Raw genomic sequence first — 14,432 nt, 5'->3', positions numbered from 1 at the left:
AAAGCCACGTTTTCGATCCAATAACCTCGCTTTTGGTCCTAAAGCTTCGTATTTGGTCAAAAAAACCACGTATTCGGTCAAATACCCTCGTTTTTGGTCAAATACTCTCGTTTTTTGTTTTAAAATTTTGTTCTCGATCTAGAAATTTTTGTTTTCGGGCAAGGTTATTTTTTTGAACAAAAATTTTGACTTTCAAATTTGACTTTTGACTTTCAAGTTTTCACGTTTGACTTTCAACTTTGACTTTTAAGTTTGACTTTCAATTTTGACTTTTAAATTTGACTTTCAAGTTTGACTTTCGAGGTTTCAAGTCAAAGGGCATTTTTTCTTAGTTTCACAATCACTTCTATTTTTGGTAAGTTATTATTTTTGGTGAATAATGAGTTCTTCAATCACCAAGGTTAATGAAGCTTCATGCTCTCAGTCTTGTGAAGCTAAAATTAAACATGATAGCGATCAACTTGATTTATTAATTAGGGAAATTGAGGACCTTAAATATGAAGGATACACTCTCAAAAAGGCCCAAAAACTATTAAAAGAGAAATTAGAGGCCCAAACCAAAGACCTAAAAATGATTAAGGAAGAATATAGTATTAAATGTGAACACTATGATTATGCTCAAGTAAAGATTGTCAGTCTAACTATCGAGCTTGACACACTGAAAAATAAGTTTGAAAATGCAGATTTTAATTTTAAGAAATTTAAAGTATCAAGTAAGAAAGTTGAAACAATGATTAAAAAACGGTTAAAATTTAAAGATAATCATAATAAAGGTCTAGGGTATCACAGTGTTCCACCTACCTTCAACGATAACTATACCCCGCCCCTTAAAACCAATGAGGTATAGATACCTGCTCAGTATGGCCAGCTCCCTACACCAACTTCAGTTGAGGGTGAACAATCTGGTCCCACTAGAAGTGTTGAGGTGAACAATTATGATAATTCTACCTCAAGTGCAGAGCAGGTCACAGTGCAATATAGGCATGAGCAAAACACAAATAATTCTTGTTCTGCTGATAATGATTCAAAAGCTCGTGATGAGGTGAACGGTTCTAATGATCCTACTTCATGTGCAGAGAATGTAGCAATGCAAGATGGGAGTGAGTAGAACAAAATCAATTCTAGTTCTGCTGAAAGGGTTTCAAAAGCCTATAATGATGATACCCCCACTGTTGAAAAATATCAGCCACAAAAATTTGTCAAGCAGTCTAACAAATGTTTTTGTGCTTGTGCTTGTGGAAGTTCTTCGAAACGAACTTTTGTTGGACAAGGACCAAGTCACAATCTGATTTATATGAAAAGACAGACTTGTTTTAACTATGGGACTCCTGGTCACATTGCCAGAAATTACCCACATTGTTTCTATGTTCCTTACTATGCACAAGGTTGGCAGAACGTGCCTAGAGGGAGATCCTCCAAAAGAAACCCTTTGAGGTCACGTTTACACAATGGTGACTGGAATGCTAAGAAGGGCAAGAAACCCAAGGACAATAAGGGAATGTCTGACAAGAAGCCAAATTCAAGAGATAGTTTTGTTAGACCAAGATCAGTTAGATCAAAGTCATCTCAGCGATCGGTTTCAAGTTCTAAAGCAAGTGTTGAGGCATCCATCCGATCAAACAAGAAATGGGTTAAACCAGACTACAGATGGGTACCAAAAGTTCACACTCCTAAATCATCTAATGGTTCTAACATTTCTCATCTTCTGTGTGTGATAAACAGGATATGTCATGGGAAAGAGTACAGTGTGTAGATAGTGATGGTAGACCAGCTTAACTAATCCCGCACTCCGTGTCAGAGCAACTATGGAGGAACATCATCAGACTTCGGTAAGTTGATAGTGGTTGTTCCAGGCACATGACAGGAGACATCTCTCAACTGCACGACATTCAGAACTTTAGTTGAGGGTATGTGTCCTTTAAGGAAGGAAGAAAGGAAAGGATCACAAATGGGGATCGTACTTAACAATATGAAGAACTGTTGAACTTGTTAACTTCACTCCAGAGTTGAAACACAGCTGAGGCTGAACATGTTGCTGCATTTGCATGCTGTTCTCAGATCATCTGGATGCAACTTCAATTGTTGAATGACGATTTGAGTTTTTCTTCTCGATACTTTAAGTTTTTTTTTTCTAAAATGATTCGTTTTGAAGACAGATTTTAAAATTTTTGCATTTATTTTATTTTCTTTCTTCCCCGTGCACAAATTAAGGGGGAGAAATCAAAATACAAAAAATTATAAAATCAAAAATACAAAAATATGTCTTCTTTAGTAAGTATTCTTGGGAAGTGATATGAAGTTTAGTGTTAAAGAGCAATATGAGATGCGTGTAATGCACAAAAGTTAAACTGTTTAGACTTTGTGTTCAATGTGCTGATAGGCACGAAGGATTCAAAATTAAAGGACTAGACACAGCTAACAATGAAAGACTTGACAATGTTAACTCATATGGACTTAGATAGTTTCATTTGAACTGACCATACGACGCTTGGATAGATTAAGCATTGAGATAAACAAGGGAGCCTACGAGATACATTAAAGTTACTTATCATCTAGAACCGTGGCTCAACATTTCTTCGATGTACGAACTTATGTTCTTAATTCTGGCACTGATAGGGTGACTGGGGGGTTCTGATAAAGTAGGTCGGTGTGAAATTGTTTCTTCTTTCTTATCCTCTTTGCCAGTCATATGTTGCCCCATTTTCGTGATCGGAAGATCCGACCTGGGACATAGCATATACATCTTTCTATTTCTGTCTATGTTGTCCCTCTGTATGATTAGAAGAGATCCGACCTGGGATACAACATATGCATTTCTATATCTATCTTCTCTCTTAAATAATTGACCACTCACCTAAAGTAACGTGCTCTTTGGAATTCCTTGATTACTAGTGTATGTCGTGAACTGGGGAACACGTTCTAGTGAGCTTAAAATTGAATTAGTTCATGATTAAAGGTTGTATGTAGATCTCGCTGCTGAATTTAAGTGGGCAACAATATCATTGGTCGTCGTCAGCTAATAGTCAATTTAGGAATATAATGACAATGACTTGTCATTTATAATCTATCCAACTTGTCAATATCCTTTGTGTTTAAGTGGACCATAATATTGATGATTGACCAGAGCTAAACATGCAGGTGTGTGCTCATAAACGATATTGAATTGCTTGACAACTTTGATCCAAAAAGTTTCTGTTTTGTACATTTTGTATCTTATTTTTGTTTTTGTTAAATTTGTTCATATTTTTCCTCTACGCACAAATTTAGGGGGAGAATTAAAAAAAATAAACAAAAATAGAAAAATCACATGGGGAGAATTAAAAAATTCAAACAAAAATTTAAAATCATAAAATTAAAAAATCCAAAATATGTGTTTTTTTGTTTTATTTTCTTTTTCAGAAAATTCAAAAATCCAAAAATATTTTATTTTTACTTTTGAGTGCATTTTATTTTTATTTTTATTTCTTAGTTATTTCTATTGTGTGCTAAGTTTATTTTTACTTTTATTTTTTTTATCTCAAACTTTCGTTTTTCTTAAAAAGCAAATTTAAAAATCAGAGGAGACTCAAGGAAACTGTATCGAAAATTCAAAAGAAGAAGAGACTCAAGGAGACTGTATCTGAATTTTCTGAGCAAGAAGAAGAAACTCGGAAAGGAGTTGATGGTCATTTCACTTCACTCTATTTTCACAAGGAATTGAAGGATCGAAACTGTACAAATTGTCAGTTAGGGAGTATCTTTCTAAGAACTGTCGTATTTAAGGAATTAAAAGTCCGAAACTATACAAATGTCATGGCACGAGGGCGATGCACCTCACAAGGCACAATTATCGCTGAACGTCTTGCTAATGGCCAAGTTAACTTGTTTTACTTAAAAAACTGCATTGAGGTCTATGTCTATGATATGCAAGGGATAACATCAAAATAGCCATGAGTAGTTCTCTGATACTCAACAAATCGTAGTGCGTTCCTCCGTGTTCTCACAGATACTGCGAGTAGTCTCCTTCTGAGCCAATGTTGGGTCCTTGAACAACTATGGTAAGAAGGGTCTTTATGATTATGTGATCCACAGTGACTTTTTAGTCATGGTTACTTTTCAAGGCGCAATGGTGATCATTAAACAATACTCATTCGAAGGAACAAGAAGTGAAGATTATCTTTCAACACACAATCTTTCAACCCCAGAAGCAAGGTGAAGTTGTTCTTGAAGTTATGTGACATATTGAATTGAAGCCTCCTCAATCAATTTGCTGCTATCTATGAACTTGCTGAAGTGATCCAGAAGAATTGGTCTCTTTGTTATTTTCTCTGAAGTGTTTCAAAGCTGAAAGTGCTAGTATTCAAGAACCTTTATAAGAAGCCTCTACACCCAATATGTGTTCAAGGTCAAATCATTGAAGGAAGCACAAATGTTCAAGATAAATTCATTCATGTAGAAATTCATATGTTCATCTTGAAGTTGTGAAGAAATCAAAGATTAAAGCTGAAGTCAAGAACGAAGAGAAGATTGTAAAGAAAAGAAAGCTACAAACCCAAGGGGACATTGTTAGGACATAAGAAAAGAAAGCTATGAACCAAGGGGGAGATTGTTAGGTCATAAATTATGGTTTATACTTTTCTTTTCATAAGCTATTAGAGTTATCGGTCTAGGACCGAAAACACCATGTTTTGGTGTTGTTTGGACCGACATCAAATGTGATTTCGGTTAGGCTTAATATTGTCTTTTTTGCGTTTAGGTTGGGCTTTGGTTATTAGGTCTAGGTATAAATAGTGTTATTTTAGCCTTGTAAAGGGTGTGGGACATTTTTGGGGGCTACTATAAGCCAAGAATGTGATTTAAAGAGAAACAGAGAGAAAACCAAGTGTAATCAAGAATCTTATGTACCTGACTATTCATCTATAATAGTGTGCATTGAAGATTAATCATCTTGTTCTTATTCCATATTATATCTTGCTTCATTCACTTGATTGGGATTCTACACCATCATAGTGAACTTCGATTGATGCATAACGATTTAGGGACTTACAGGAATTAACCAAGAGAGAAGAGAGACTATGAGTCTGTCAAGTAGAGAAGAGTAGGGCGAGAGATATGAGGTGCCATGGGATATTTATAGCTTCTGGTTTCTTGGAAAAAAATATGATTTGAAATGGTAACTAGTTAAAGATAATAATTAAATAATATGATTTATATAAACTCAAACCGCCTTCCCAAAATAACATGGGACAAAAAACACAAGGCTTCTTCCTTGTTGATTTTCATCCACCGTTATATGGGATCTAGAACCTTACATTATTCTAATATTGATAATTAACATTTAGTCTATCCACTTTTAATCAGTTTAAATTAATTCTAAACTATTTTCTAATTAATTTATCATCACATAAATAATTAATAAACTATTTATATCTCTCATAACATTCTAATACTATGGATCATTGAGGGCAACCTAAAAAGGACCCTGCTATTAATGGAAATTCTGACCAATTAGTTACAACATTTGGCATTATTCCAATAGTCTCCTACTTTGACAAGTCATCAACTACTATTGGTCACAAGGCATCCACTTAATCAACAAAGTGTACTTCCTTAACAACTCTCAAACTCTGAATCATATTCTTAGAGACATCCCATAGTAAGTGAACAGTTATTCATTCGCTTTAGAAGATATCGTATGAACTTGAGACATGGATATGAATCAATCTCATGTTCCAAGATTATGTTTCCCAATTTGTAATTTATGATGACCTTATACATTATTGAACACATCAATATATTCAAGGTTGGGCCTATCACTATAATTTCAACATCAAATCACCGAAGGGCCAAAGATATCATTTTTCCTATAAAGGCAAAAGGAAAAAATAAACTTTGACTACATAATCATAATTGACTCATCATGTCATATATAGAGATACATTTTATAACATCCGGTTACGGTTTTGATGAGGCAATACCAATGCATAACATAATTGTAAATAATAACTTCTACATCTCTACTTGAAGAATATAAGATATTATCATCATAGAATTACTCGTGATTGTATCTATGAATTAATCTCTCTAAGTGTGGGTTCTCCAATACCTAAATGTCTATTTAAGTACTTATGAGTGTTAGTCACATCTCCATGCTATGTTTAGTCTCCAAAGCCATCAAGTAATACTCAATGACAGTCCTTAAGCACTTACTTACTCTCACGAGTATGACCGACTGTGGAGATTTGAGTAACTTAATACTCAAGAAGTGAATTCTAAACATGAAAACACAAAACACAATAATAAACAATCGAAGATGGTAATTCACGAACATATAATCAATCACTATTATTTATCACCAAAATCAATTACAATTTATCATTGTTACTATTGTTTCAAATATCAACTAACTACTAAAACTAATATCAGCTCTCATGCCTATTATTTTAGCATGCTCGAAGTGCTTTATCTTACACAACGCCTTTGTGAAAGGATCAGTCAGATTGTCCTCTGATGATACTCTATTAACCACGATGTCTCTGTCTCCCACCCTATGTCCGGCGTAGTGGTATTTCCTAAGTGTGTGTTATGATTTCCAATTATCCTTAGGTTATTTAATCAAGGCGACCACACCCTCATTATCACAAAAGATTTCCATGGATTCTTGGATTGATGGACTCTAAGATCACCAATGAAATTCTTTAACCAGGTAGCTTCCTTTGCGACTTCACTAACTACAATATACTCAGACTTACAAGTAATGTCTGTCAATGTCTTCTGCTTGGAGCTCTTCCAGGTCACCATACCACCATTCAACAAGAACACGCAACCGTATTATGAACACTTTTCATCTAAATATGTTTGAAAATTGGCATCACTATACCTACTTACTATGAGTTCATCTTTACCATCGAAAACCAAGAACATATATTTTGTATATCTTACATACCTAATCATATTCTTTACTCTATTCCAATGACTTCCGCTAAGGTTTTCCTGATATCGAATTAGGTGTAAACAAGACGAGACAGCTCATGAGAAACTCGAGCTCGTCTTAGAAAATACTCGAAATCAACTTGACTTTAATCAAGCTCGAGCTACTCGAGTACCTTATCGAGTCGAGCTCGATTATTAAAATACCCACCTCATTAAGCTCGCGATCTTAATCGAGTGTTCATAAAAATATATTTTTAAATTACTAAAAAGTTTCAACATTTTTAGCTTTCAGGCGTTAGCTAAGGAGTAAGGACTTAAGTTGCATTTCAGATTTTTTTAGAATGTGTCTTTTTTAGTGCAATGACATAGATAGTTTATTGTGAATATTTGGTTATTTGGAACAATGTAAAAGCATGTGTAATTTTTTTATTTTATCTTTTTATTATTAATTTTTTATTTTAGCCAAACCGAGCTGATTTAGATGGTATCGAGTATTTCACGAGTCGATTATGAGCTTAAAAGTTAGGCTTGAGGCAAGTTCGATTCGAGCTTCAAGATTGAGTATTTTAAGAGAGTCAAGCTTCAAGTTTGACACTACTTGGGTAAACTCGACTTGTTTACACCCCTATATTGACTCACCATGCTTAAAGCATATAAGACATCATGACAAGTATATATCATAGCATACATGATCGATCCTATATTTGAAGCGTATGAGACTCTACTCATTATGTCCATTTCATCACTACTACTGGGACATTGAGTCGTACTCAATTTTATAGTATAGTGCATAGGAAGTTCCACTTTCCTATAATTTTTCCATATTGAACCTCTTCAATATCTTATCCAAGTAAGTACCTATAATTTTACAGTATAGTTCAATATCTCCATAAATTCTTATCCCAAGTATATATCTTGCATCTCCTATATACTTCAAAGTGAAACATTTCCCAAGCCAAGATTTCACTTCTTGCACATACAACACTAGAGAGACTAAAACACTCCCACTAGCTTTGACACACATGCAAGACTCATCTTCAACTCTAGAAAATCTAAATCCGTTGGCCTTTTCATGAAAGCAAAGATTCCAAGAACGAGATGCTTGTTTAAGTCCATAGATTGACTTTTCAAGCTTACACACATTATTAGGATACTTGACATGTTCAAAATCCTCTACTTGTGTCATATATACATCCTATGTGAGTTTTTGGTTAAGGAAATCGGGCTTAACATCTATTTTCCATACCTCATAATCATAGAAGGTGGCTAAGGAAAGCATTATCCTAATGGACTCGGTCTTAGCTACAGTGAGAAGGTCTCATCATAATCAATTTGTTGAGTTTGAGTATATCCCTCCGCCACCAACCTATATTTAAACATGTGTACATTCCTATCCACGTCGGTCTTCTTCATGAAGATCTATTTACGATCCATTATCTTTAGAATGGGTGTATGATCAACCAAATTCCATACTTGGTTATCGGACATGGATTGAATCTTGTTATCCATTGCCTCTTTCCATTAGGCAACCTTAGGTCCTACCATCGTTTCCTTGTAGTTAGTTGGCTCATTCAGTTTTACAAGTGTTTTATCATAAATAAACGTGTCTTCATTCGAAGTAATATGAAAACCATAGAACTTAAGAGGCATGCTAACTCTGCTAGATCTGCAAAGAGATAATGAATTGTCAACTGGATCAACAGGTGTCTCAACCTCATGTTGAGTGCTAGTCTTAATTGAACTTTCCTCATTGGTTGACTCTGAAATTTATTCGAGATCAATTTTACTCCTACTGTCCTCTTGATATATAAGTTATCTTTCTCGGAAGACTCATCTTCAAGCTATAAAGGCCATTTTTTCTTTGGGTCTACAGAACATGTAACAAATGACTTTTGTGGATAACCAATGAGTATATATTTCTCAGCTCTGGCTTCTCGCGCCTAACAAGAACCTCACAACCCCAAACCTTGATATGTGCAAGTGAAGGAGGTTATTTGCTTTGTCTTCATGAGGTGTCTCGGAAACCTTCTTGGTTGGAACAAGGTTTAAGATATGGATGACTATCTCTATGGCATACCCCCAAAAAGTTATTGGGAGAGAAGCTCGACTCATCATAGAACAAACCATGTCCAATAAAACTTGATTTATTTTCTCAGCAACACCATTAAGTTGCAGTTTTCTAGAAGGAGTCAATTAAGAAACTATTTCACATTCCTTTATATAGTCGTTGAACTTGATATTAAGATATTGTCGGTCAGCATCCAGAGGGGTTACCAGCAAGTTCAGCAGTACGAGGTGAGTTTCCCTTTGTGTGAATGGGTCTACGGCCACAATGTCGGCCCATGTAGTTATGAGTAGGAAGACCTGGGGGTTAGCCCTAAGTGCAATATGCTAGAATAATATTCAGGACCAAGGTCCAAAGATAGTGGGTGGGTGCCCAAGGAATGGTTTATATGATAGTTTATACTTGTTGTCTGTGTGATACATATATGTGCCTGGTAGGGAGGTGAGTGTGGGCGAGGTCCCGTATCTCACCAGTAGCAGAGTGTGGACGGTGTTCCACATCTCATTAGCAGCAGATCAGGGGCGAGGCCCAAGTTAGGGAAAGAGTGAGTGTGGGCTGGGCCCGCATCTCACCATCAGTAGGAGCGTGGACGGGGTTCCAGGACTCATTAGTAGCAGGACAAGGGCGAGGCCCAAGATAGGCGAGGCCTCAGGGCAGGATTTATTAGTATATGTTAGCTTATGTGTTGTAATATGCTTATGTGTTAGTATATGTTAGCGGGTGAGGCCCAGGGACAGGCGAGGCCTAAGTGAAACAAATTTGTATCCGAGCGGGGCTCGTAGCCGGGCGGGGCCTGGAGCGGCGGAGCCGTTGTAGCGGGCGAGGCCCGAAGTAGCGGACGAGGCCCAAAGTAGCGGGCGTGGCCCAGTATATGTTGTATGTGTTTATGCAGGGTATGTGGTAGGTTGGGGAACTCACTAAGCTTCGTGCTTACGGTTTTCAATTTTGGTTTCAGGTACTTCCGGTAGCGGAGGGAAGAGCTCGGGGTGATCGCATGGCACACACCATAGATTAGTCAGCCCGGGATGTTTTATTTTGATAATGAACATATGTTTTGGAATTTATTACTCTGATTTTGTTATGGATTGACAAATATGTTTTAAGTATTGTTTTATAAAATAAATTTTTAGTCTTGAAATTTTAGACGTTACAACATCTTTATCTTTAATTTCTTCATAACTTCAAGATGATCATATGAATCTTATATATTAATAACTTCATCTTGAATAGTTGGGCATTTGTTCAAAATTTGAATTTGAACGCACGTTGGGTGTGGAGGCTTCTTGAAAGAATTCTTGAAAATCATCACTTTCAGCTTGAGAATCTTCAAAGAGAATAACAGAGAGATCGAATCTTCTGGATCACTTCAGCATGTACATAGATAGCAACAAATTGATTGAGGAGGATACAATGTAATCTGTCACATAATCTTCAGGTGCAGTTTCACCTTGCTTCCGGGGTTGAAATATTGAATGTTGAAAGAATAATCTTCATTTCTTGTTCCATAGTTGTTTCAAGCATGTAACCTTGGCTCAGAAAGTTCTGATACAATCTTCTTAAGTCTCTTCTTCCTTTGAGTTCTCTGATTTTTGAATTCGCTTTTCAAGACAAATGAGATAAAAACAAAACTAACAGAAAACTTAGCACATAGAAGAAATCACTAAGAAGTAAAAACCAAAAGTAAAATACACTCAAAAGTAAAAACAAAAATATTTTTGGATTTTTGAATTTTTTTTTTGAAAAAGAAATAAAACAGAAATAACACTATTTTTGGATTTTTTTTAATTTCCTGATTTTTGTTTGATTTTTAAAAAAAATTTAATTATACCCCTTTAAATTTGTGCATAGAGGAAAACTATGAACAAATTTAACAAAAACAAAAATAATATCTAACTTTAAGACTGATTTGGGATCAAGGTTGTCAGGCAATTCAATATCGTTTATTAGCACACACCTAAATGTTTAGATCTAGTCAATCACCGGTATTGTGATCCACTTAAACACAAAGGATATTGACAAAATGGGCAGATTATAAGTGACAATTCATTTTGATCTATATTCCTAAATGGACCAATTGGCTAACGACGACCAAGGATATTATTGTCCACTTAAATTCAGCAGCGAGATCTACAGACAACCTTTTAAGTAGTTCAATTTTAGATGTACAAGAGCATGTTCCCCACTTCCTGACATACCCCAGTAATCAAGAACTTCCAAAGAACTCTTTACTTTAGGTGAGTAGACAATCATTAAGAAAGAAGTCAGATATAAAAGTGCATATGTTGTATCCCAGGTCAGATGTAATCCAATCACGCAGTGGGAACAACATATGACTAACATAGATAGAGGGTTAGAGAGATAGTAGGGTGCATATGCTGTGTCCCAAGTCGGATCTTCCGATCACGCAGAAGGGACAACATATGACTAAGAGATAGAAAGAATTTCATAGATTAAATTATGCATAGAGATAGAGTTGCATATGTTGCATTCTAGGTCGGATATATTCAAATCACACAGAGGAGGCAACATATTTCTGACAGAAAGAAAGCAAGAAAATAATTACCTACAGACCTACTTTGTCAAAACCCCCCAGTCGCCCTATCAGTATCAAAAATAAGGACATGAGTCCATACATTGAGGAAATGTTAAGACACAATTCTAGTTATGTATGACTTTTAGTGAATCCCGCAAGTTCTCATAATTATCTCACTGCTCAATCTACCCAAGCGTCATATGGTCAGTCCAAATGAGACTATCTAAGTTCATATTGTCTAGTCCTTTCATTTTCAGCTATGTCTAGTCCTTTTGAATCCTTCGTGCCTAGCAGTACATTAAACACAGAGTCTAAACAATTCAGCTTTAGTGCATTACATGAATTTCAGATTGCCCTTTAACACTAAGCTTCATACCACTTCCCAAATAATACCTACAAACGAAAACTATAAGTAAATAAAATATTATCTTCAAAATGAATCATTGTAAGAGAAAACTTCAGAAGTATTGAGACGGAAACTCAAACTGTAAGTCACCAATTGAATTTGCATCCAGATGGTCTGAGAATAGCATGCATATTTCAATCTTAGAACAGATCCAAAAATTCTTCACATCGTTAAGCACAAATCCCATTTATGATCCTTTCCTTTCTTCCCTTCCCGTAAAGGACACATACTCTTGTTCGATCGGTTGGGTGTCTTATCACTAGCTTTTGAACTTGAAGTCGATCGTCGAGATGACTTTGACCTAACCGGTCTTGGTTTCACTGGAGCATCTCTTGAATTTGGCTTTTTGGCCTCCTTCAGACTAACTATTGAATCTAATCGGTCTTGTGGTGACTTTCAGACTAACTATTGAATCTAATCAACTCAGTCTCAGCTTGGCCACACATTCTTTGCCAACACCAAATCAACGAGGGGCCAAGAGATATATATGTCTCCATTTCTAGAAGAAGGATCAAATAAACTTTGAAGACATAGGTTAGAACTATTCCTCATGCAATATCTAGTCAAACCTTGTATTGCTGCCAGTTACAGACAATGTTGGGAAAAAAACCAAGACACAACAAATTATAGAAAAAAAAACTAAAATGTATCTCCATTTGAAGAATAAGAAATATAGTTTTCTTAATCTACTCATGACCTGATGCATGGAGTAATCTTAGGAGAAGTATGTCTCCAATGGCCCTTTTTTTGGCAGTAATAGCAAATGGCTTCTTTTGGGTCATTTACTGGTGGTATGTCAGAAACGTCTTTCTTAGGGTTGGAATTTGGAGCACCCACTTTCCATTTCCTTTTTCCCTTGAGATTAGGATGAGATTTCCTCTTTCTCTTGACACCACCTTCCCTAATAGCCAGCACGAGAGTAGTTTAACATGTGTTCCTAGGTGGAATAATGCTTTCCTTAAAAGTCTTGAGCATCCCATGTAGCTCCATGAATAAGAAGAGAAGACGTTCAAGTCTATCAAAGTACCCTTTCATCTTTAGAGCATGGGTACTCACATAACCACCCTCATGTTTCTTGCAACCTAGAACTGGTTGCATCACCGTGAATCTCTCAGTTCAAGCTTTCTTTTGGAGCATGTCTTCGAGATGCTCATTCATTTGGTGTGCCCCAAGATTCTCACAACTCTTTTGTAGTTCATAAGACATGGTCACCAACATCAGACACAAGACCTAGTTAGAGTGATAGTGATGCTTTTCATGTTTGGTTGCTTCTTCTTCAGTAGCATCATCAAGAAGTTCCTCTTCAAGATACTCGTCTAACACATGCTCCTTCTTTTCGTACCTCAAAGTGATCCTTGGGCTACGAATCCAATAAAGGTAGTTAGGACCAGTGAGCTTATATCGCGAGTGAGTGAGAGTAGTGAAAAGTTTGATGAAGTGGTTAGTGCAAGAAGAGGAGTAGCACCTGAACCAGAAGACGTATATTTAAAAAAAAAAGAGACATAAATAGCTTTATCAATAAATCCTTATAATATAATTACCCAATATCAAATTATTAAACAAAATTCTAGGATCCATATTTGGCTTCACAATATAAAGTGGATTAGCCAAAAATTACAAAATGAAGTTATTTACGTGGACAAACTATTGTCGGTCTCAATCTCTATTAGATTCCTCGAAACCAAGATTTATTGACTTATGTCGGTAGCATGCTAATCTCTTTTAATGCTCATTTAGCAATCATGGTTGGATTAGCTGAGGATCTTGAATCCAAATGGTGAATCAACCATGTGAAGAAGTTACAATGAGATTAGACTCAAGTAACACTTAAGAATCACAATCAACATATACCTTTCTTTGACTATATTCTTCCATTGACGAGCCAGTAAACCACATATGCTTACATAAAAAAGAATATAAGACAAGGAGTAATTTCCATGGGAAGCATCAGATTCACATTTATTATAAAATAGGATTTTGTGTTAACACTTATTAAGTTAATACTTTTAACTTTGTACAATTGTCCTATCAAACCCTTTTAGTAACTCCACTTCAAAAGCAAGAAAGGGGTAAGGGTTGAGAGTAATGAGTGCCACTTAAAAGACAACCTCATTAGGAATCAAATAGACCTACCTTAAACCTCCCTTATAGCAATAAAGTGGATGAACCTAGTTCATGTAACACAAACAATGCACATTTAAGAAACATGCGAGGATGCAGTGTTTATAGTTTGATATGATACATGTAAATACGATTTTAATATATATATATATATATATATATATATATATATATATATATATATATATATATATATATATATATATATATAGACACACACATTTGAGTTTATATGTCTTAATTCTATTGACTAAAAGTCAACAATTAAATTATAATAGAGTCCTAATCTTTTGTCTTTCAGTTAATCTTATAATTAAATAAATTTAACTTTATCTTTTAGTATAAATGATAGTTTGTATATGTTTAAAATCGAATGGAATGAGTAACCAAAATAA

Source organism: Lactuca serriola, chromosome 3 (assembly GCF_051521515.1).
Source record: "Lactuca serriola cultivar US96UC23 chromosome 3, Lser_US96UC23_V15, whole genome shotgun sequence".
Lineage (NCBI taxonomy): Eukaryota > Viridiplantae > Streptophyta > Magnoliopsida > Asterales > Asteraceae > Lactuca > Lactuca serriola.
The sequence above is the reverse complement of the archived record's forward strand: the minus strand, read 5'-3'. Positions refer to the sequence as shown.